This window comes from Syngnathus scovelli, chromosome 12, assembly GCF_024217435.2.
Source record: "Syngnathus scovelli strain Florida chromosome 12, RoL_Ssco_1.2, whole genome shotgun sequence".
Taxonomy (NCBI): domain Eukaryota; kingdom Metazoa; phylum Chordata; class Actinopteri; order Syngnathiformes; family Syngnathidae; genus Syngnathus; species Syngnathus scovelli.
Window position 1 is genome coordinate 11,319,339 of NC_090858.1, and position 21,081 is coordinate 11,340,419.

The 21,081-nt window shown below is 46.4% G+C and overlaps 1 long non-coding RNA gene across 1 annotated transcript; it reads left to right on the plus strand.

Moving 5' to 3' along the window:
• Positions 1-477: 477 nt before the first annotated feature.
• Positions 478-21,071, plus strand: LOC125978960 (uncharacterized). The gene is made up of 6 exons (XR_007485172.2): positions 478-616; positions 876-922; positions 6,550-6,769; positions 6,953-7,041; positions 14,452-14,568; positions 16,869-21,071. It is a non-coding gene; the product is annotated as an uncharacterized lncRNA (long non-coding RNA).
• The last annotated feature ends 10 nt before the right edge of the window (positions 21,072-21,081 follow it).

Below are 21,081 nucleotides of genomic sequence, written 5' to 3' on the forward strand. Positions count from 1 at the left end.
TCGTGCTTTAATGCGAGGCGCTCACGTGAACACGTGTCTATTGTCTTTATCAGGAAGCGGGGGTCTCAGGCCAAACAGGCAAAAATCGCCTGCACTCAAGCAATATCCATCCATCCATCCATTTTCTGAACCGCTTAGTCCCCACGGGGGTCGCGGGCGTGCTGGAGCCTATCCCAGCCGTCATCGGGCAGTAGGCGGGGGACACCCTGAACTGGTTGCCAGCCAATCGCAGGGCACACAGAGACAGACAACCAATCGCACTCACACTCACACCTAGGGACAATTTGGAGTGATCAATCGGCCTACCAAGCATGTTTTTGGAATGTGGGAGGAAACCGGAGTGCCCGGAGAAAACCCACGCGGGCCCGGGGAGAACATGCAAACTCCACACAGGGAGGGCCGGAGGTGGAATCGAACCCGCACCCTCCTAACTGTGAGGCGGACGTGCTACCCAGTGCGCCACCGAGCCGCCTCAAGCAATATCCTTTTGACCAATTAAAACTCATGATAGCCTAAAAACGGCTCTTGACTGCACCATGTCAGGTCTTAGAAGAAGAGTTGAAAATTCTGTGGCAGCTTGCCCTGGAGGTTAGCACATCTCTCACAGTTCTGAGTTGTAAGTCGAAACTCTGGCTACTACATTTATGTGGGTGCTTCATCTTCATTCATTATTGGAGCCCAGATTTTGGTGTGACGCCCCTGTCTTAAAAATGTAATGTCACCTGTCAGCTGGGCTTGGCTTCATTGTCAAAATGATTATTGCGCTACAGTGAATGGATGGAATGATAAGAGCATGTCATGTTGCGATGACATTTTTTTAAAGATATTAACACCTGAATGCCAGTCATAGTTACATATATTCATGTGTATTGCAGGGGCTTCGACACAGGAGGACCACCTTGAAAATGTGCACCTTTACCAGGTAAGCCACTCAGCATCACCTAATTGTTCCAGCTTTTGTGAGTGTTTTGGTTAATGCTAATGTGTGTGTGTTTTATACAGTGGTTGGCCACCTTAAACGGATCCTTCTCTCATTGTTTGTACAGTTAAAACTTTTATGGTGGCGACACTAACATGCAAATAAGAGCCATGCTCGCGGTGAAGATAAGACCTATCTTCTGTTTGAACACACATTGAGCTTTTATGGCATTTCACCTGCATTCAGGAAGGCTAAATGCTAAAGCAAAGCAAGCCATAAAACCTGCTCTTCACCTCATTTGATAAAGTCACTTGGAGTGTTTGCCCAGCTGTTTGCCGACACGAGGGAAAGACAATCTGCTCGGAGCAGAAATAGGAAGGCGGCGTATCTTGGAGGTCTCCTAATCCTTTGACAAGTTCCTCTCGGCTGCAGAGGGCCAACCTGACTGGAATCTGACATGGGAGTTGGGGGTGGGCATCTGTCTCTAATGGGTCATATGTCAAAGCAGGTCCTTTTGTTTGAAAGTTCCGCTGCTGTGCGGCGCTTGAGTGAGAGTACATCGTTTAGTCAAGTTAACAGAACATTCTCATGGACACACGACATTGTGGAGCCATCGCAAAAGTCTAAATCAAAGACACAAACAATATTGTGGAGCGATCGCCGACACATCTGTCTTCTGACATTTACATGCGCACAACATTGCGGCGACCCAATCACGTGTCACAGTCACGTGAATCTGTCATCACTCATAATAGTGTTTGTGTTTTTGTTTATGTTCTGCACACCACACTGTAGACTTTGCTTTGACATGATTGCTCCACAATGTCGTAATAATGTCAGTTCATGATTGAGACTTCAACTCTGACGTCTGATTGGGCCTTTATGACTCTTTCCCGTCGCCACTCCACAATGTTGTGTATGTGTGTGTGTGTGTGTGCGTGCGTGTGTGTGTGTGTGTGTGTGTGTGTGTTATGTCAATTTTGGCATCGCCTCTCAAACTCCACTTTCACCTGATATACATAGACACAAATCAACATGATATATTGACACAGCAAAGAGGAGCAAGACAAGGACAAGTGGTGGACAAACACCGATAAAGAGGTTGAAAGCCACACGTCCTGAAATAACCCGAGGCTCACACGACTCTCTTTTGAGACTTGGCTGCCATGGTGCGACAGGTCGCACCATGACCGGGACATCCCCCGCATAGCTGCCCCCATCCAGGGATTATAATTGACATTTAGAAACCCATTTGGAGGTTTACATTAAAAGATGAACATGGCAGCATTTTGCGCCACTCCCCGAGTAGACTTCAACGCTATTTCAGTCAGTTTATAACAATCAGAGGATTAATTTAGTGTTTTTTGATGGGGCCAGAGGGCTTTTGTAACTTTTCATACAGCGGAAGTTGGGTAAAGAATTTGCAGAGAAATTCCCAAAGCAGTGTTTTTGTATTAGCCAATTTCGACAAAAAAAATAAAACAGAAAATCCGCAGCTTCACTTTAGTTTTCATTCTAGTTGTGGTTGGTGGGCTCCTCCTAGCGGCTCAAGACTTAAATGCATTTAATCCGTACGTGGCAAGTAAATTTTCAATGCTACCACATGATGGCAGCACAGACTACAATTGAAACCTTTTTTCTTTTAAACCTATGACCTAGCCATTTCTTTTAGAAATCAAAGTTGACCCTTGAGCACAAGAATTTGCTCACTCCTGCTTCATAACTATAAAAAAAAACATAATGCGTCTGCTACTTTTAAAGGATCTGATGCCACTCAAATCAAAATAACTGACAGAAGTGATGCTCTCAAAGCATTAAAATAAAGTATTTCAATGAATTACAATTATTTGTTTAGGTCCTAAAAAAAATACAAATAGTCTGAGCAGCGTTTGTCTTCTGTGAGTAAGCCATGCAGGCCTCCGGGGGCTCCCGGGCAGCCAGAAAAGCACGGCAGCGGGGGGTCTCATCACTCTCTCCACACTTTTGCTGTCAGCACTTTTTGTTTGCGGCAACATAGCCGAGTGGCAAGGCGTGCACTCCCAGGTAACTGGACTGCATGCGGCGATGCTGGCACACCAGAAGAACCATGTCGAACCAAACGAGCAATACTCCACTAGATGGTTACCTAGATCGGTATGTGGGTGGTTAGTTATGTTTTGTGGGTCCTCATTTAGGCCTCATGTCTTGATGTTTTCAATCATAGTTTTTTTAACGTTTTCAGTTCCATTTGTGACCTTGTCACTATTTTACCCAAGTATTGATTCATTGGCAAATAATGTATGAAAAACTTTGTAACTAACTATTCAATTCATATTTTGTGCAGTTGTTTTGCTTAATGAGAATAAAATATATAATTGACTGATCTAAGAAGTATGAGAAAATATGCGTCTATCAGGTGCTTCCAAGTTTTGTTTATTTTTCTTGGTTTCGCAGCACACAGCTGCTCAAATAACTCACTAAGCGAGAGTTGCGTTTTGTCATCGGCATCCTGCTGAGATTTTTTAAATCTTGTTTTTCTTCTTTTTTGCTCTGTAATTAGCCAGACTTTTTAATTCCGCCACAAGATTGAAATCACTTTTCACTTTCCCGCTTCTTTCCAAACATGCAAAATGGTCTCCCTCCTACTCACTCCCATCTTTTGTTTTCCGTACACTTTCACACCTCGTGTGACGCGCTATTGTCTGTAAACAGGCGGCCCTTAACCAGGCTTCAACCCTCTGTTTCTGCTTTGGCCACCGTTTAATGCCGTTGCCGTGGCGATCGCCGTCCATCAATTTAGGGTGGATAGCTTGTGAATGAGTGGCGAAAACGAAGGGGCGTGTTTGTGTGCAAGTTGAGGTCAAAGTTGAAAAATCACTCAAGCTCCAGAAGAGCTGACAGCACCTTTCCAGAAAGTCCTTCAACTGGATAAGTTGGGAGCTTGCGTATTTCATTTCATGCAATGTAGAGTTGTATGTGTCACATTAGTGTTAAAGCAAAGACATATAACTGACTGCAAACATTTGGAGTCAAACATTTAACCCGGAGTGCAAACGAAACATGGTGAAGCAGCGTTTAGCATTTCAATAATAAACATTTCATTATTACGTCTACAAAATGATACATTACCTTGCGTATATTTAATTTATTTCAACTTATTTCTTCATTTCAAGTGACTTCCTTTTAGGGGTTAATAGTGATTTTGATATTAGTATTGATTTTTAATTGAACAGTTTGACCTCTTGATCGTCTCATATTAACATTGCATTTAATGAAAATTATAAATGTTGCATTGTTATTTAATGTTAAATGCATATTCCCCATTATTTTATTATTTCTTTTCTAATTTTGGTATTTCATTTCGAGAAGAAGCACTCTTAGCCAGCCATTCATTTTCTTCATAAACTCTCAGCTGGTGTGACAACATGCACTAAAATGGTCATTGTGTATATTGAGAAGTTTCTGTGCCGTTTTTCTCTCCGTGTGCTCATATTCTACCACGCCATCTTGCAACGTGAGCGTGACCGGCGTCTCTCTTGGCTTCCCTTTTTTGTGGGCCATCAAAGGGGCCTGAGTAAAGAGACATGAGCCTTAATTGTTGTGCTTTATCAAGGGGATAAAGGCGGGACGGGCATCAATTGAGCGCGCCTTTATTGTGTGACAGACTGACGGTGAGGTAATTGGCAGGGGCCGGGGGGGTGTTGAGGATGACGGCGGGCGGGAGACGACCCAAAGCCAGCGAAATCGGAACAAGAATTTCGTGCAGTTGCCACGTTTATGTTATGTCATCGCAAATTCGACTCTGAGCTGTGATTTCTCCCCAATGACTCCATGTTTGAAACCTATACTCTGCAATGTTTGAGTAAAACAAAGACTGTGAAATGTAATTACAACAACATTTGTTGTTTTGCTGTGTAATAGCCATTTTTATTTTCTTGATTTGAACTCCACATTCACTTGACATAAACTGTAACATACCGGTACTATTGTTTATTATTATTCCAAAAATGGACAACATAAGCGGCCCCTCCCATCTGCAGTCGAGTAAATAGAGGGGTACAATTTGCGGAAATATGGTGGCTAACTTTTCTTTAGTGTCCGCAAATACGCCAATTAGCATTTTAAGAGTTCTGCAGCATTTAAATGTTTGCCGAGTTGGATATTCGCAGCGCGGCGCAGCTTGCTAATGTCGCCGGCTAATGTTGGCCGGCGTCCATTACCTCTGAACCGATGGCTCGGCGTCTGATTATGTGGCGGCCATGTGACGGCCGTTAGAGCATCATTTCCAATCTGTGCTCGAGACAGCACTTTTAATTAGCGCTTTTAGCTTTGATCAAGACTGTGAGCGTGAGTGGGGAGATCGACTTTGCTCCATCCTGACTGGAGAGGCGTTTGGTGGCAAGTCTACTGACTTCGCTCTACTATTGTAGAAATATTTGGGTAAAAAAAAAAAAAAAAAGAGGGCTAACTGCGCTGGCTGACATGAATATATGAGTGTTTTTATGCCTGCAGTCAAAAGGCAGAGTTAAGTGGGCCTTGTTGCGTGCCAGTGAGCAGGGTGGAAGAGAGTGGCGCTGGGAGGGGGGCAGATGAAGGCGAGCCCCACGCCCCCCCGCCGGAGCACCATGCCTAATCAGCCCTTTCTCGCCAGGGTCAAGACTTTCTGTCTGGGTCCGCGGTGCTGCCTGCCACCGAGGGCCGGCCCATTCAGTCGCACAATGTCCCTGTCAGTCCCGACAACACTTCCTGCCTCCGCTGGCTCCAGCCCTCGCAGGGATACACAATATTTCACAGCTCCCGACAATGGGCTGTCTGCCCGCACCCACCATATGGTTACTATGGGCCCGCAATATTGACACACATCACTAATTATTCAAAGAGACCGCAGCGCCGAGTCGGGGAGTTTCCCTCCCCTGCCGCTCGGATATGCGGACGCTAGTGTGGGATTATGCTCACATTTACATTTAGGAAAAAAAGACAGGTTACATATTGAAGGTTCTGTGTGCAACTAATTGATTGTGGCAAATTGTATGTTTCATTACCCTTTGTCCTGATATGTACAGAATGTTGCAGGCAGTTATTAATATTTAATTCTACCTTGTGCTGCAGTCCCATCAATGTTCTTTTTCAACATGAAGGAGCGCAAAATGCACGTTGGCTAATTAGCCGATGTTTGCTCTGCTGTGGAATTGTGCCGTGATTGTCTAATTGCGCTGCAGCTCCTATGTGTGATTAAATTTTTTTGAATACTATCGAGACAAACTTGCCGCTGCATTCGAGAAAATTTTTCCATCTCAGCCTTGGCAGGAGGGAGACGCAGAATGGCTTAATCATAGTTGAATCTGTTTTTTGAAATCACGCTAAATGGCGTCGTTCCACATTTCCTTACGGCCATTTAACTGCTGTGGCAAACTTTTGCAAATTAGCCGCCACCTCTAATCTACCTTCTGCTGCTTTTGAGGACAGTGGCAAATTAGAAACATTTCAGTTTGAGTCCGACTTGAAAGCCTCGCAGTGGTATGTTGAGAACCGAAACTCGATGTGACTTCCTGACTGCAATATTTGCAATGGTCATGTTAGCGAACCCTGACTTTGTCTTAGTTTTGGTTGTCTTCTTTTTTTTGACCTGCCATCTCCGTATTTTCTCACAGCAGGCCCAGCCTGTCCCAGAACGGGAGCGGTGGGAACGTTCCCCTGTGCAGCCGGCCATGACAGGCCCATGTCGGGCCGGGACTCGGCTCCTCCTCTCCGTGGAGCGGGTGATTGACAGGTCTCACCGGGGGAGGGGGGACTTCTTCAGGTGGCATCTTGGCCGTTCTGAATGACAGATAAGGATGTGGGATCTCGGCATCAAACGAGCCAACGGAAGAGGCGAGTTTTTGTTGACAGAAAGTCTGTTGTTGGAATTACGTGACGTGGAACTTAAAAGAACCGAGGCAACATGACCAAACATTGTGGAGTGAATTATCTAATTTCTTGAATTGAAAACCTACATGAAATTGATCACATTATAACCTGACTGAGAATTTTTCTTTTCTGGTGGGCCAACGTCAGGCTTCTGTAAAATTCAGCCCAAGCTTTGGCAGAGCACGCCTGCTCCACACGGGAAGGACGGCCCGAGTCAAACCCTGAACCTCAGAACTGTGAGTGCCTCATTAAAAAGTTAATTTTCCATCACACGTCCCCTTTAACACGTCAACGCGGGCCTGACAACCAAATAACGAGTGCGGGAGCAGGCCTTTAAAGTCAGCTAACGGTGAAGGTTGCCACAGGTCCAGATGTTGGCGAGCTTCGCCGTCCTCTCCCGGCTCGTGTTATGCGCTGTGCCACATCTGTGCACGCGTAGGTGTGCCATATTGTGCGCCATCTGCCGCACATGCAGCGCGGCCAGAAAGTGCTCATTTTAAGCAAGGCCGTAAACGCTCCAATTGACGGGTGTTGAACAGCGGCTTTTCTAAGGGCGCTCCCAGGACCCGAGCCCAGTCGCAAAGATTTTGGCAGCCAACGGACAGATTTCGCCTTCTCGCTCGCCGTGTGAAATTCTTTGTCGAAGCCGTGACCCGCCAGCCGCGGAAAAAAGGAGGCGCCCAATGGGCTTCCTTTTCCGGCACGCATCTTCACCATCTGCTCTTCCTCCGCACCTCCGTCTCGTTCCGTCTCTCAGCTGGGCCGAGGGGGCAGTACGGATGCGAATGTCACCCCGTCACAATGTTGCTTGAGGGAAATTGACTCTTTAGCCTCGGCGCTGTCGGCGGCCATATGCTGATGTTTTCATATTCGGCAGATCCGCGCGCGGGGAGCCGTAACGTCTGCTCCAGTCAGAATTACGAGGAGCCGCCACGCCTCGTCTGTCGCGCCGCCCAACTCCCAATCCAAGCGCCCCGTTAATGGCGTCCCTTCGCCGGCAGTTTCGCGCCCCCATTGGCAGGATTCCGTCTTGGTTTTCGCGTGTTTAGCGCCTTTCTTATTAATCATTCACAGGCAAAGGGCCGTCTCGCCGAGCGCTGAGCTGTGGGCGGCTTATTCATATTTCATGCCTATGTCTGCACCCGCCCCTTTAATTAGGCCGCTAGTTCATCGTTAAAGTCCGCCGAGAGCAAACTTTTCTCTCGTTACAAAACTTCTTGTGCTGATGTACAGCTTTTCCAAGCGACGGAGGGTTTGGTTCGCTGGTGTTCAAACTACGGCCTGCGGGCCATTTGCTGCCCGCCACCCATTTTTGGCTGGCCCGCAGCATGTTTTCAAAGTAATACTAATATTTCAAGGCATCGATATGTTGCCACATGCGGCAAAATCAGGTCAGAAGTTGACTGATTCACACAGCCTCCGTTCAGCAAAACCCGATCGAAGGCGGGCTCTCGTTGAGGTCCTCAGTGGACCTGCGGGTCCCGGCTGAGCATGTTACATAAGTGTGGGCTATTTAGAAATGGCGTCCGCCGTCCGCCCAGGTCGGCCTTGTTGCTTGTAATCGGCGACATGGCGCGGCGCGGCGTGCGGCTGACAGATGCCCGCCCCAGCTGGTACAGAAGGGGGGGTGGAGTTTTATCGCCCAATTGGAACGGGGGTCCTCGCACCCCTCCACGGTGCTGGCCGCCGTCGCCGCATTTAATGAGTCACGAATTGCCTGTTTGTCTTCTGCTCCCTGCTGTTTCCGCACTCCCCCTTCCAGAACAATCCCTGAAACACATGCTGCCGCGCTCCGCCGAGCAGCCGGACTCGGCGGCCCAGCCAAACCGTTCGGCACAACAAAGTTGTCATCTTTCTTTTATTCCTCCTACCGCCTTCCCTCCTTCTTTTTTGGGGGCAATTCCTCGCCTCATCTGAGCGAGGGACGGGCCGCCGTGTCGTAAAGCCGCCCGATCAGATGCTGCGCCTGACCTCGCCAATATGGCTGCCCCGAGTAAGCGGCGGCCGTTTGACAAACGCGTAAATTGCTGTATAATTGGGCTGCTGCTGTTGAGTCGACGCTTTACATGACAACAAGGAGACAGTGAACAGGTGGTGATTGCAGCCAGCGCAAAAAAAAAAAAAAACTTTGCAGCAAGATTACAAATTCTTCTTGGCTTCAAGTGAGATCCAAGAAGACATACTGAGACGCTTGGATGACCATCACATGGAGCAGACACAACACACACACACACACACACACACACCTCCTCCAACATGTGCTCCGTTTCAGCTCAGCATTGCTAAATTGCAGATTTGTGATGGCGCCTTCAATGTGGTACCACGTTGTGCTGCAAAATGTCAGGCAGGCAGAACTGAGGCCTCCTGAAATTGATGCAGCCCAAAGAGGACAAGAAAAAGACACTCCATGAATGTGATACTTTTACTGTTTTATCATTTGCTATTGTCACAAAGCACAGTGTTGCCCCCCCCCACGCGCCAACCCCAGGTGTGCAGTAGCTTGAGTTAGTGTCAAGTCCCATCCCTACAATCTTGGCAGCGCCCGGGTTTGTCCCAGCGGCGTGAAATCCCCGTGGTACAGGGCGGCCTCTTTGTGCGCGTCTCCCGGCTCTGCGAGCGGCATTCTTCTCATTGTCCGGCTCAGCGAGACAGAGGCGGACGGCATGAAAAGCTCCTCGGCGGGGGGAAACAATGTCTCCGGGGACGCCCATAAATGTCTGCCGTTGAGTTTGGGGGCCCATTGACTCTTTGCCTCCCTGCCAAGCAGGACCCTGTCAGACCAGCCCCTCTCTCTAACAGCTTAATTAGCAGAAAGGACAACAATGTCCCAGCCTGTTTTGGAAACAAGAAAGGGCCTAAAAAAGGCCGCTCTGCCCGCCTCTCATTGTCCCGCCATTACAGCCAGTCCAAGTCTCCTCTTCAGCTCAGGACAAATAAAACAACATTCCTGCACTGTTGCGTGAGGAGCATGACGACCGGCTTGACGGACAAGCCACTTCTCGGCCTCTTTCGTCTGCAGAAAGGGGAGGGGGGGGGGGGCGCTCTGATTTACGCTGGCGCTCTTGTGCTCACGCCGCATTCGAGAAAGTTGGACATTTCGGAAAACTACAACGGGATGACGCTTGAAGTTGGGGTATCTACTTGAAATCAATGCTCAATTTGAGGGATGAAAAAGACCACATCTGATTAAAAAAAATAAATATAAATTTCTGGTCAATTTCTGCTTGATGGATTTTAACCGATGTGAACTGATTCTTTCCAGCGACTCGACAGATGCCATGTCCAATTCTTGAGTGGTGAATCCTTTGACCTTTTGACCCCTGGTAGTAAGATTTACATTTTTCACAATAATGCTGAGGGTGGATGATGATCATGCACTTTGTTTTGTTATTTCTAATGACGCTTGTGTCCTCCAAACTGTTGTTCCATATTCTTGGTCGTCGTCTTCTGACTGACGGACACGTCTTCTTACTTTCATGTTTTGTTTTTCTCCCAAAATCTTTACGTGTCATCAAACTGCAGGACCAGATTGATTTTTACGTGAACGAGGCTATTATTTATTTTTATTTGTTTCAGTGCTGGTGGCTTGAAATATGACTTGAGGTGAAACCATAAAAGGCAGCGTTCCAAAAGTTTGACAGCCTCTGCTCTTGCCCCCCTGCGTGTGAGAAGTAAGCTGGGAAAAAAAAGTCTTCTTCCTTCCTGGGAAGTTGCGGATGAGGACGTTCTCTCCATAAAAGCCGGCGGCACCTCCGAGAGGAGCTAATTTATGCTGCCGCCGCCACGGCGTAAATCGCCTCTAGATCATATTTGTGCGACGGACCGGTGGGTGGTCTGACACGGGAGGGTTGAACATGGTTCAAGTGCCGCCGCGCTCAATGAGCAGCACAAAGTTTCACAAAGTTCCGTGGCTGGAATTGACAAGACGGAGCGACACGGCGCTCGGGCTGGCCCAGCCCTGAACTTCAGGCTCACAACAGCACTTGTTCCCGCTGGATTTATTGACGCCCCGTCCAAAAGGTGTAAAATCAACACAATGAGCGCGTTTAAAGCCAACACTCACTCGCTTTTCTTTGCGCACGGTGATAAACTTGAACTCAAAAAAATGGACATCAACTAAAAAAAAAAAAAATCAGGTCTTAAATCTTGCCCGATGTTTAAGTGCTTCGAGCACAAAGGGGAGAAAGTGAAGTTAGGCGTCGCGCACACAATGTGCTACTTGTGTCCTTCAGTCATTGTTTGTCAGCACTTGACTCAAAACGCTCAAATCAGTTTGAATGGAGAGAATATCAGTGGGCGACAGCATCTAATAATTAAGATTTTAAAATGAGAACTGAAGAGGTTGAATGTAAGCCTAATTTTTCCTAAAAACCCTTGCTAACGGTTAGCACGTCGGCCATGTTTTCTCTCTGCAAGGCAACTTTACGACATGAATAGAATCAAAACCAAAGCAAGTTTGGTGACAGTGGCTGACCTCCTCCGAGCGACACTCGGAGGAGCGTCAGACAACCCCTGAGAGTTAATCATTACCGCGAGAGCGCTGTGAAGGCGGGATAAGCCCTCAAAGCGTCGCACAGCAAGGCACGGGCAGCTCACAGAAGGCCTGATAAATGATGCGACACACCTTCAAAGTATTCCTCGACAAAGAGCGAGCAGGGATGGGCGGGAATCCGGCCACCACACTGAAAAGTAGTTTTTTTTCTTTGTGTGTGTTTATTATATTATATTATATTATATTATATTATATTATATTATATTATATTATATTATATAGTTTGAGTTATATTGTTCAATAAATGTTGGGTGTTTTTTACCTTGGTTGTTTAAGTACTTAGGGAAAAAAAGTCTTTTAGTGCAAAAGTAAATAACTAGCAGAAGAAAAATGCTGCATTTGCTAATGTGAACAACTGTGACAAAATGCAACTTACTTGAACAGTTGTAACGCCAGCTGCTGATTTTGAGCTTCAAATATTTTTTATCTGACTTCAAAAATTCTATCTTGCTTCTCAATCAAGATTTCAACTTTACATCTGTCTATTCCCATCCTTTTTGCGTTTTTTGGTGAGATACGCTATCTTTGTAGGCATTTTTTTTATCTCTGAGACAGCCTGTGAAGTCGTGTCGGGACGGGAGGAGTCCAGCCGGGGCTAAAATGACAGAGAGGCAGAGGCCACGGCTTCTCTCTGAGATGAACATTAATAATGGCGGCCAGCACAAAAGATCAGAGAGATCACCTCCATTGTGCTGCCATCTCGCCCCCGTGACACCCCGCGTTCTGCCCATGTTAGAAGAAGAAGAATGGAGGCGCTTAACCTGGTGACATCGCTGGCCTTTGGCTGGCATGTCACACTGATCCAGACCATCATGATGCGGAGATTTATGCTACGCACATTCACTAGAATGCTGATTTGGGTGATATTAAGCTCTATTCATTGCACATTTATGTTTTAATCAGGCTGTCTTCTAACAACTGGCACAAAAAAAAAACCTACCAATGGATCAGAATAACTGTCAGCTGCGGCACAAAAATTTTCCGGTTTCTACTAGAGGGTAAAATAATGTGGGAAAAGCCTACAAGAACAGCTGAACTTTATTTGCAGTTATTCAGAGGCACTTTAAATGGTGGCAGGTCTGTACTGACTCACATTGAATGAGAGTTTAGATGGGATTAGTTCATTCTGAATTCTGCCGCAAGTTGCATAGCAACAGGTGATGCTGGCCTGGCCTGCTTCTTCCAACATTGAGCCACAGAACAGACAAAGCAGAGATATGTAATCCATCCATCCATCCATTTTCTGAAACGCTTAGTCCCCACGGGGGTCGCGGGCGTGCTGGAGCCTATCCCAGCCGTCATCGGGCAGTAGGCGGGGGACACCCTGAACCGGTTGCCAGCCAATCGCAGGGCACACAGAGACAGACAACCATTCGCACTCACACCTAGGAACAATTTGGAGTTTTCAATCGGCCTACCAAGCATGTTTTTGGAATGTGGGAGGAAGCCGGAGTGCCCGGAGAAAACCCACGCGGGCCCGGGGAGAACATGCAAACTCCACACAGGGAGGGCCGGAGGTGGAATCGAACCCGCATCCTCCTAACTGTAAGGCGGACATGCTACCCAGTGCGCCACCGAGCCGCCGAGATATGTAATAAGAAATAATATATAGTTGTAATATCTTGTCACGTCGTGAAGCTCTCACCAGTCTAGCGTTTGATATTGACGGCTCTTTGAGGAGCCTTCAGGTGCCCCGGGGTGAATAGAGCAGCTCTGACCAGTTTGGTCATTAATCATCCAGGTGGACAGGAGACAGAAGAGCAACAGCAAGAGCTGGACAGGTGCGGACGGACCAGCGCCTGTCCTTGACCTCCATCTTGGCTGCCATCCACTTACTCTGTTTTTATGTCGCAGTCTTTATTGACAGCATGAGTGGAGCACGTGGTGATTGAAGTGAAAGTAAAATCGATTCCATGTTTCTGAGAAATGTAGGTGAAAAGGCCTTTGTTAGAGTGGAAGATTGTTCTAAATTCTAATCAGCGATTTGATGATGCTGATGTCTGTTTTCTTGGTCTCACCTGTTTAAGTGCTGCGGATTTGGTTAGCAACAAAGTTTGACTAGGATGTGCAGTTACATTCTTATTTGACATATTAGTGTAGAATATCTGAACTGTTGATTTGTTTCTTTTCTTTTCCTCTCTGACCACCCCAACACACACACACACACACACACACAAAGAAGATGAATGTGCTGAAATCCGAAAGCAAACATCTGAGCTTGTCAAGGCGGGCGAGAGTGACGCTGTCGCTTAAGCAGCTGACAAATGACTCCCCCTCCTTTCCCTCGCAGCCCCTCCCGAGGGATGCCGCGTTCGTTCAGAGCCATTTTTCAACCAATTTATTTCTTGATGTGCTCTAACCTGGGGCATCTCCCGCTGGGGAGGCTTTATGCGGTGATTAATGACGGCTGTTTAGTGGCGGTACCTAGGGGAGCCGGAGCCCATCTGCACCAGCCTGACAGGTACAACGCAGACAGAGCGGGACAGGCCCAAGGATGACCGGCGCACAGGTGTCATACACCCGGTCGATGACTCCCCATTTGACCTCGTATTGCAAGAAAATATAACAATCCAGAACCCCCCATGAACCCTCCACAACTTGCCAGTTGGACAACCTTGGAACCCCAACTGTTTGGTCGTTGGAAAACTAGTGGCCCAAACAGAAGTCCAACGGCACCTAAAAGTTGAGCAGTATTCCAAGCACTCTTACGTCGACGCATTTCCACCCACGCTTTCAAAAGCAACCTGCAAGGTTTCGTCCGGACGATTTAGCCATCCATGATACGCTTGAACGCCTCGTCTGCTTCACTCCCGGACGCCGGGAGGAGCGTAATGAGATTAGGCTGTGGACAGGTTGGCGGCCAGTAGCTGTCACAACTACTCTGCTCTCCGTAGCGTCGACATGCGCAAAGCCAAACACTTGATGGTGATTAATGAGCGAGCTAATGTGGAGTCTGCTACTGTCGGTCACATCTGCGCTCGCTCAGCTAGCACAAAGTTGAGCTGTTTAGCTAGCGACAGGCCACCGCTCGCGTTCCAGCTCGCTAATGGCTCCGAATCATGCGGCTAATTGATGACTTCTTCTTCTGCTCCAGCTTTGTGGACGTGCACCTCATCACTACAATGGGGCCTTCTGCATGCACAATGTCCCGCCCCCGAACTCCCGTGGCCCCAGACAGCTTTGAAGTCCGCCGAGATCAAAACGCAACTAGGTGAGCACCGTGTGACCCGACCGCAGACAAATGGCCTTGAGGGAGGCGGGACAATGACTTTGGAAGATAAAATCATATTTGCAGGGCGGGCGTCCAAAGCCACCGTGGACCCCCCCCTTTCCACTTTCCCTTTCTTATGTGAATATGGACAATGACTGTTTGCGTTTACACAACCATAAATCAGACGTGCCCATTGCCACAGAGCAGCTGGCACGTTTGCCAATGATTAGAATTATTAATCACGCCCATTGGTCACGCGCTTCAAGCCGGGGTGGCGTGCAAAGCAGGCTGCTTGCGGGAAGTGGGGGGGGGGCAAGGGAGAGAAAAAGCATGGAGTGTGGGGCAGACCTCCGCCAAGGCCAAGACAATGCCAGGCTGTGGGGGATTCTTACATCAGCTAGTGCAATACTGCTAACAAACTGAGCAAAATACTGTTGCCAGAGCCAACTGGTACTGTAAATACCTGCATGGTACATAATGAGCCGGACACAAGCATGTTACGTCCACGCGTATTGCCTTTCTTCATCGGCGGGCCTGACAGATGGCCTGAGCTGCGAAAACTGTTTTTTTTTTCAACAACGGCAACAAATACCAGGAGACACGTGAGGGCCAACACGGGTCAAAACTCGTCGCTTGGCACAACGTCGGTGTCCGGAACAGATGTGTTCATCCGATGAGAAGAAATAGCAGCTCGCGCCCGTGACTTTTGTGGACTGCTAATAGGCAACAGGGGACTATTTGATTTCACAGTCCGCCAGTACAATTAAAGCTGTCGACACATTCTTACATTTTTTCCACTTTATGGTCACAGGAAAACGTCAGACGCTGTGCCAATTATGTCCGCGTGAACATGAACCATAATAAGGGCACAGTCCAGCATTATGGCCAGATGGTGCTGTTTTTCTCTATTTTTATTTTATAGTTAATACAGAGCAGTTGTGAGGGGTAGCGTCACAAAAGTGACAAATGTATGCAGAAATCTGATTTCAGAAATCTGAAGAATCTGAAAAAGTCCTAACATCTACATGCAGGTACTGGAGCCGGAACAACTATTGAATTTTAAAAAAAAAAAAGAAAAGTCAGTTTACAAGTGGACAAAGACCGCTATAGATGCTTTTGAATATACCTGTGCTCGCCCTTCTCGGCGGGCCTCCCGGCAGGAGGTGGCTGAATTGACAGGCGCTTTGACGAATGACCTCCAGTCAACTCTCCATCCTTCCTTCCTTCCATCTCCTCCTCCAGCCATCCCTCCACCATGCGCGGCCCTCGCATAACACAGCAACACAGCGTCCCCCGGGCAGGCCCGCACAGGAGGCCTCGTCTAGGAGGCCAGAGCTGGAGACAAAAGCCCCCCTCCACTCTGACAAAAGCCTCCACCACCTTGAGCCCCCCGCCCCCTTATCAAGTCCTCCAGGGAGAGTGCTCTCCGCTGGGCAGCGGCTGTTAATAAGCCGCTAATGAGGAAACAGACCTCTATTCTCTGCTAACATCAAGACAGATGGACGCATCTGACGTGTTTGTTTTCAACTTCCTGTGGAGATGACAGATATCAAGTCTCTGAAAGTTTGCAAAGCTCAGGGATGGAACACATTTCGTTGTCAAAAACTCTGATATTGATCTTAATGATGAGGTTCTTCAAAATACAGTCATTGCAGTTTAGTATCCAAATTATATATACCTATATTTTGTTCATCAGATATTTTGGGAATCAAATAAGAAAAATTACACAATAATCACAATTGCTGCCATCAACTTAGTTTCAAAGTCAAGTCAAAGTCTGCTTTATTGTCAATATCTTCACATGCCAAGACACACAAAGAGATCGAAATTACGTTCCCACTATCCCACGGTGACAAGACATAGTTCACAATGTACATATGAGTAAACAACACAAGAAAATAAAACAAGAAGGCACAAACAATAAATAAATAAGAGTGATGAATAAATAATAAATAAACAAATAACACAATAAATAAGTACAGGACACTACGCAGAAGGGAGAAGAGAGTTCAGGATCCTAACAGCTTGGAGAATGAAGCTGTTGGTGAGTCTGGCGGTGCGGGAGCGCAGGCTCCTGTACCTCTTCCCAGAGGGCAGAAGATCAAACAAAGAGTGAGCGGGGTGACTCACATCACTCACAATCGTGGTCGCCTTGCTCATGCTTTATATATTCTTTTCTTGTCCCTTCAACAGACAAGACACAAAGTTAACCGGAAATCTCTTTGAAATGATTCAGAAAAGAATTTGATGTAATTCTTTGTAAGATCACATCCTCTGACACCTGGGCACTTTGTCCCCAGGTGGGCCGGTCCAGATGTGCTCCAGAGGGGACATGCGCCAACGGTACGAGGAAGTGTGCCTTTTGTCCACGTCTGACAGGAGGTCCGCACCGGAGTGCAGCCCTCCAGGAGGCCCTTCCACAGCAGTGTGTGTCGGGTCCATCACACGCAGGTATTGATAGGGACCGCCCCCCAGCGGGACCCTTAATAGGCCTCTAACGGGATGACCAGCCTGCGAACGGCCCCCGCCAACCCCCCGTCACTTACATGATCACAGATGGAGGGTGAAGTTGGGGGTTTGACGGACAGACGGGGAAATTTGGGGATGAGCGGGGGGAGTGTTGAAGGGGGTGAGTGACGGCTCTTGCTGGGGTGTCAGAAAGTGACAGTGCTGTCCTCATGTTGAGGGAAAGTCTTTATCCTGGGGCGATGTTTTTTTTTTTTTTTTGCTTTGTTTATGATGCACTTTTTCCCATAGTAGTGGGTTTTTAGTTCATAAAACAATCAAAAATGCTTTTAGCTCATTTGAAATGCATGTTCTCAATGGCAGCTAAGGCAAAAAGATCCAATTCCATTCGATAATTGCAAATGGCTCAAGTTCCTTCAGTAAAACATCATCAGATTCTCTCAAAAATCTTTGTAAAACTTGACTTTGTTTGGTGCCTGGGAAAACATCAATAATTCCTTCTAGATCTTTATAAATGTCCTACAAAAGACCTAAAACCAGCCACATGTTTCTACAGATGCCCCAAAACAACTACAAAACTCTTTAAATCATCTTAAATCTGACTCTTGATTAAAATTTCTGTCACCTAAAAAACAACCACATTTTTTAGATAATAGACTATCAGTGTTCTTAGTGTCTCCTAAAATTAAAACAAAATATTTTCTTCAATGGAGATGCACAACCCAGGAAGTGCAAGCGGGAAACAGAAGAAATAATAGGGCGTACACCGTTGGCCTGAAAAACAAAAAAACTAAACTAAACTAAATGAACGGATTGAAGAGCACACAGTCTATGCAAAGTCTATGATGAACTTTTTTTGTTTCAAATATTGAAAGATTTTGGCAGATAATATAGACAACCATGGATTGGATTACTCATATGTGGATCTGTTGAGAGAGGACTGTTGAGTCTTTTAGTTGGATGGGGATGACTCAGAAGAAAAAGTCAGAGCTATGCTATGCTATGTTTTGCTATGCTATGCTATGCTATGCTATATCATGTTTAACAATTCCACGCCACACATGCTATTGCAGCTCTTTTAGTAGCATTTCAAAACTGAGGTCAGAGTTGTGTTGCTGATTATGTTTCCAATCATAAACACACACTCATACACGCACGCACACACACACGCACACACACATGCACACACACACACACACACACACACACACACACACACACACACACACACACACACACGCACACACACACACACACACACACACACACACACACACACACACACACACACACACATGCATGCCCATCATATCAATGTCCAGTGTGATTGGGTGGGTGTCCTCAGGGGGGACATGAAGCAGCCTACAAAACGTTAACATCTGCCGCACATTACTGAGCCAGGGCACTTTTCATTGGCCCATATGATCACACATGGACACACACATGAATGCAAACACACACACGCAGGCACGCACACACGGTTTGGGGCTGCTGTCATTTCTGCTTTCCCATCCAGTGATAATGCCCGTTTAGAATTGCTGCTGATCTTTGCTGAGTGGGGGGTTCCGCCCTCGGATGATTGCATGTAGATGACGTTGCTATTGCTGCATCAAAACTAAGCAAATCATTTAAAAATGATAATAATAGAACCTAACTAAAATAACAGGTTGCCCTTTGATCAAAACATTTGTATAGGTTATAAACCTAGCAATTGAACAGGGTGTGTAGACTTTTTATATCTATAAATACATCTATCTATGATACATCCAAAACCAGTTCCATCTCTAATGAAGTCGCACCTTTGTTGGCACGCATGTCGCACGTCTTTTGCGTGTTAGTTTGCTCTCCAGCAGCAACAAAACCACCAACAAGATGTCAGTGTTTTGTTGACGTTGATGAAAAGCACCAACTGTGACGGAGTCTGCCTGGCAGCTCCTTTAATGGTGCTCTGCCGTGCCAACTGAATGTGGGCCAGGGCCAACAGGCTAATAGAAAATCACGGTGTGTGCTAAGCTAGGCTAGGCTATGCTAGGCAGTGAATGAACTTAAAACCAAAATCAAGCGCTGAAAAAGTTTGAGCGGTATAGGCAGACGTGCTTTTGGGAGTGAAGCTGTTGTCAAGTAGTTGATTTACAATCCTGCGTCTGCTCAATAGCCACGTTTTCATTTCAGTGATTGTTGTTCATAAATTTATTGGGAGACCGATGAATTTTCACTGATGTTGTTTCCCAGGGACGTCGCCTGCCTAATTTAATTTGATTTGATTATGTACAGCAATGCCACTGCGTGTGTTTGTGAACATGTCCGTGCGTTGGCATGCCAGCTCTGAGGCTGGCAGAGCGCTGGGTGACAGTCTTTCTCAGCAGGAGGAGTGTTAGGACAAAGTGAACATGGTCGTGAGGAGGCGGCTGATTCGGTTCCCAAGCCAAGAACAGACATCGCAGATAAAGACATCACATTGCATCGTTGTCAAAACAACATTTAGTTTACAAACATTAAATATATGAGTTAAGCAGCAAAATTCACCCGTTTTCATCCATCTCAGGGGGTGGCCATTTTGCCACTTGGTGTCGACTGAAAATGACATCACAGTTGTCTCAGGTCACAACCAATCAGGGCTCAGCTTCAGAAAGGTGGTGAGCCGTGATTGGTTGTGACAACAAAGTCCTCAAGCACAAAGAAATTGAGTTGGCAAATCTCAACGTCCCGTCGCTGCAATAGGACAATTTTGTGAGTCACAAAACACCAAGAGGTGAGGCTGCGTTTCGTTAGAGCGCCACTAACCGCTCTGTATGAACTATAAAAGTCGCACGTCCCTTCCCTCCGATGACACGTGTAAAGCATCCATGCGATGACACCGTTTAACCACATTCATCCTCGCCTGTTTTCCTGCCGTCATTATTCCCGAGAGACTCATCGCTGGCGACATATTCCAAACATGCGGTGCCCAGCGATCCACACACACACACACACGCACACGCACACACACACTGTGCAGGACAGTTGTTTTTGAGCAGTTTCCGGGGCAGTCGGACCCTGACGGGGAGCCTCCAAACTATTGAGGCGACCGGCTGGCACGCCGACAAGCGCCAGTCCCAGAGCACGTTTACGACCAACGCTGAGCGCCATCTGTCAGTCACTGTAGGAGAGGAGCGCTCACACACGCGCACACACACTTCCCGTCTGGCTCGGTACACTTCCATGAGTGGAAGGTCGGACCCACGATATTGAGAGCCACAAACAAACAGTCTGCTGATGTGCAGGCTTCTCACGACGAAAACACTGAGCATGGCGACGAGCATGACTTGACTGCTTTTTATCTCCATCTTTTAGTCATTGTAATGATCACTTACCAAAAAGTAGTCATTTCTATTCATACATTTAATTCAGAAAATATGTTTTCTAAATTTTTTGTAAGTATTTTTTACTTAAAATTCAAAACATAGTTTAAAACACAAAAGGTTTCTCATGTTGAATGCCTATTCAGAAATTATTAGTTTTTATTATTAATTTATTAGTTGGGCCCTAATCAAATTTAATTATTAAAAATACATTTAAATTGAATATTTTTTTCTGGGACGAAATAAAGGTTTAAAAATTTTATTTTATTGGAATATTTTCATAAAGATGATTTAGATCTATTGTCACTTTCTAAGTAACTAAATCACTGTCGCTTTTACTTGATTGGTTATAAATAAGTTTAATATGTAAACAGATAAAATGGCAAAAAAAAAACTAAATAATGTCATTAAATTCTTCCCTTTTTTGTTTTTGCACAAAATAAATACAGTACATAAAATGACAGTTCCTGTAATCAAACAATACTCCCTCATGTGCAAAAAAGTTTGTTACTTTCACTTAAATTGCACTTTTTGCCATCTTTATTGTTGGACTGATTTATGGTGGTTGATGCGCCGACATCTCGGAAGTATTTAAATGTTGCAGATGGTATCTTTGAGGAGCATCCTGGTGTTTAATGGCACCCTGCCTATTCTATAAATAAACAAGACATTGCATATTATTTGCTTAGCTCATCACTTGTTGACA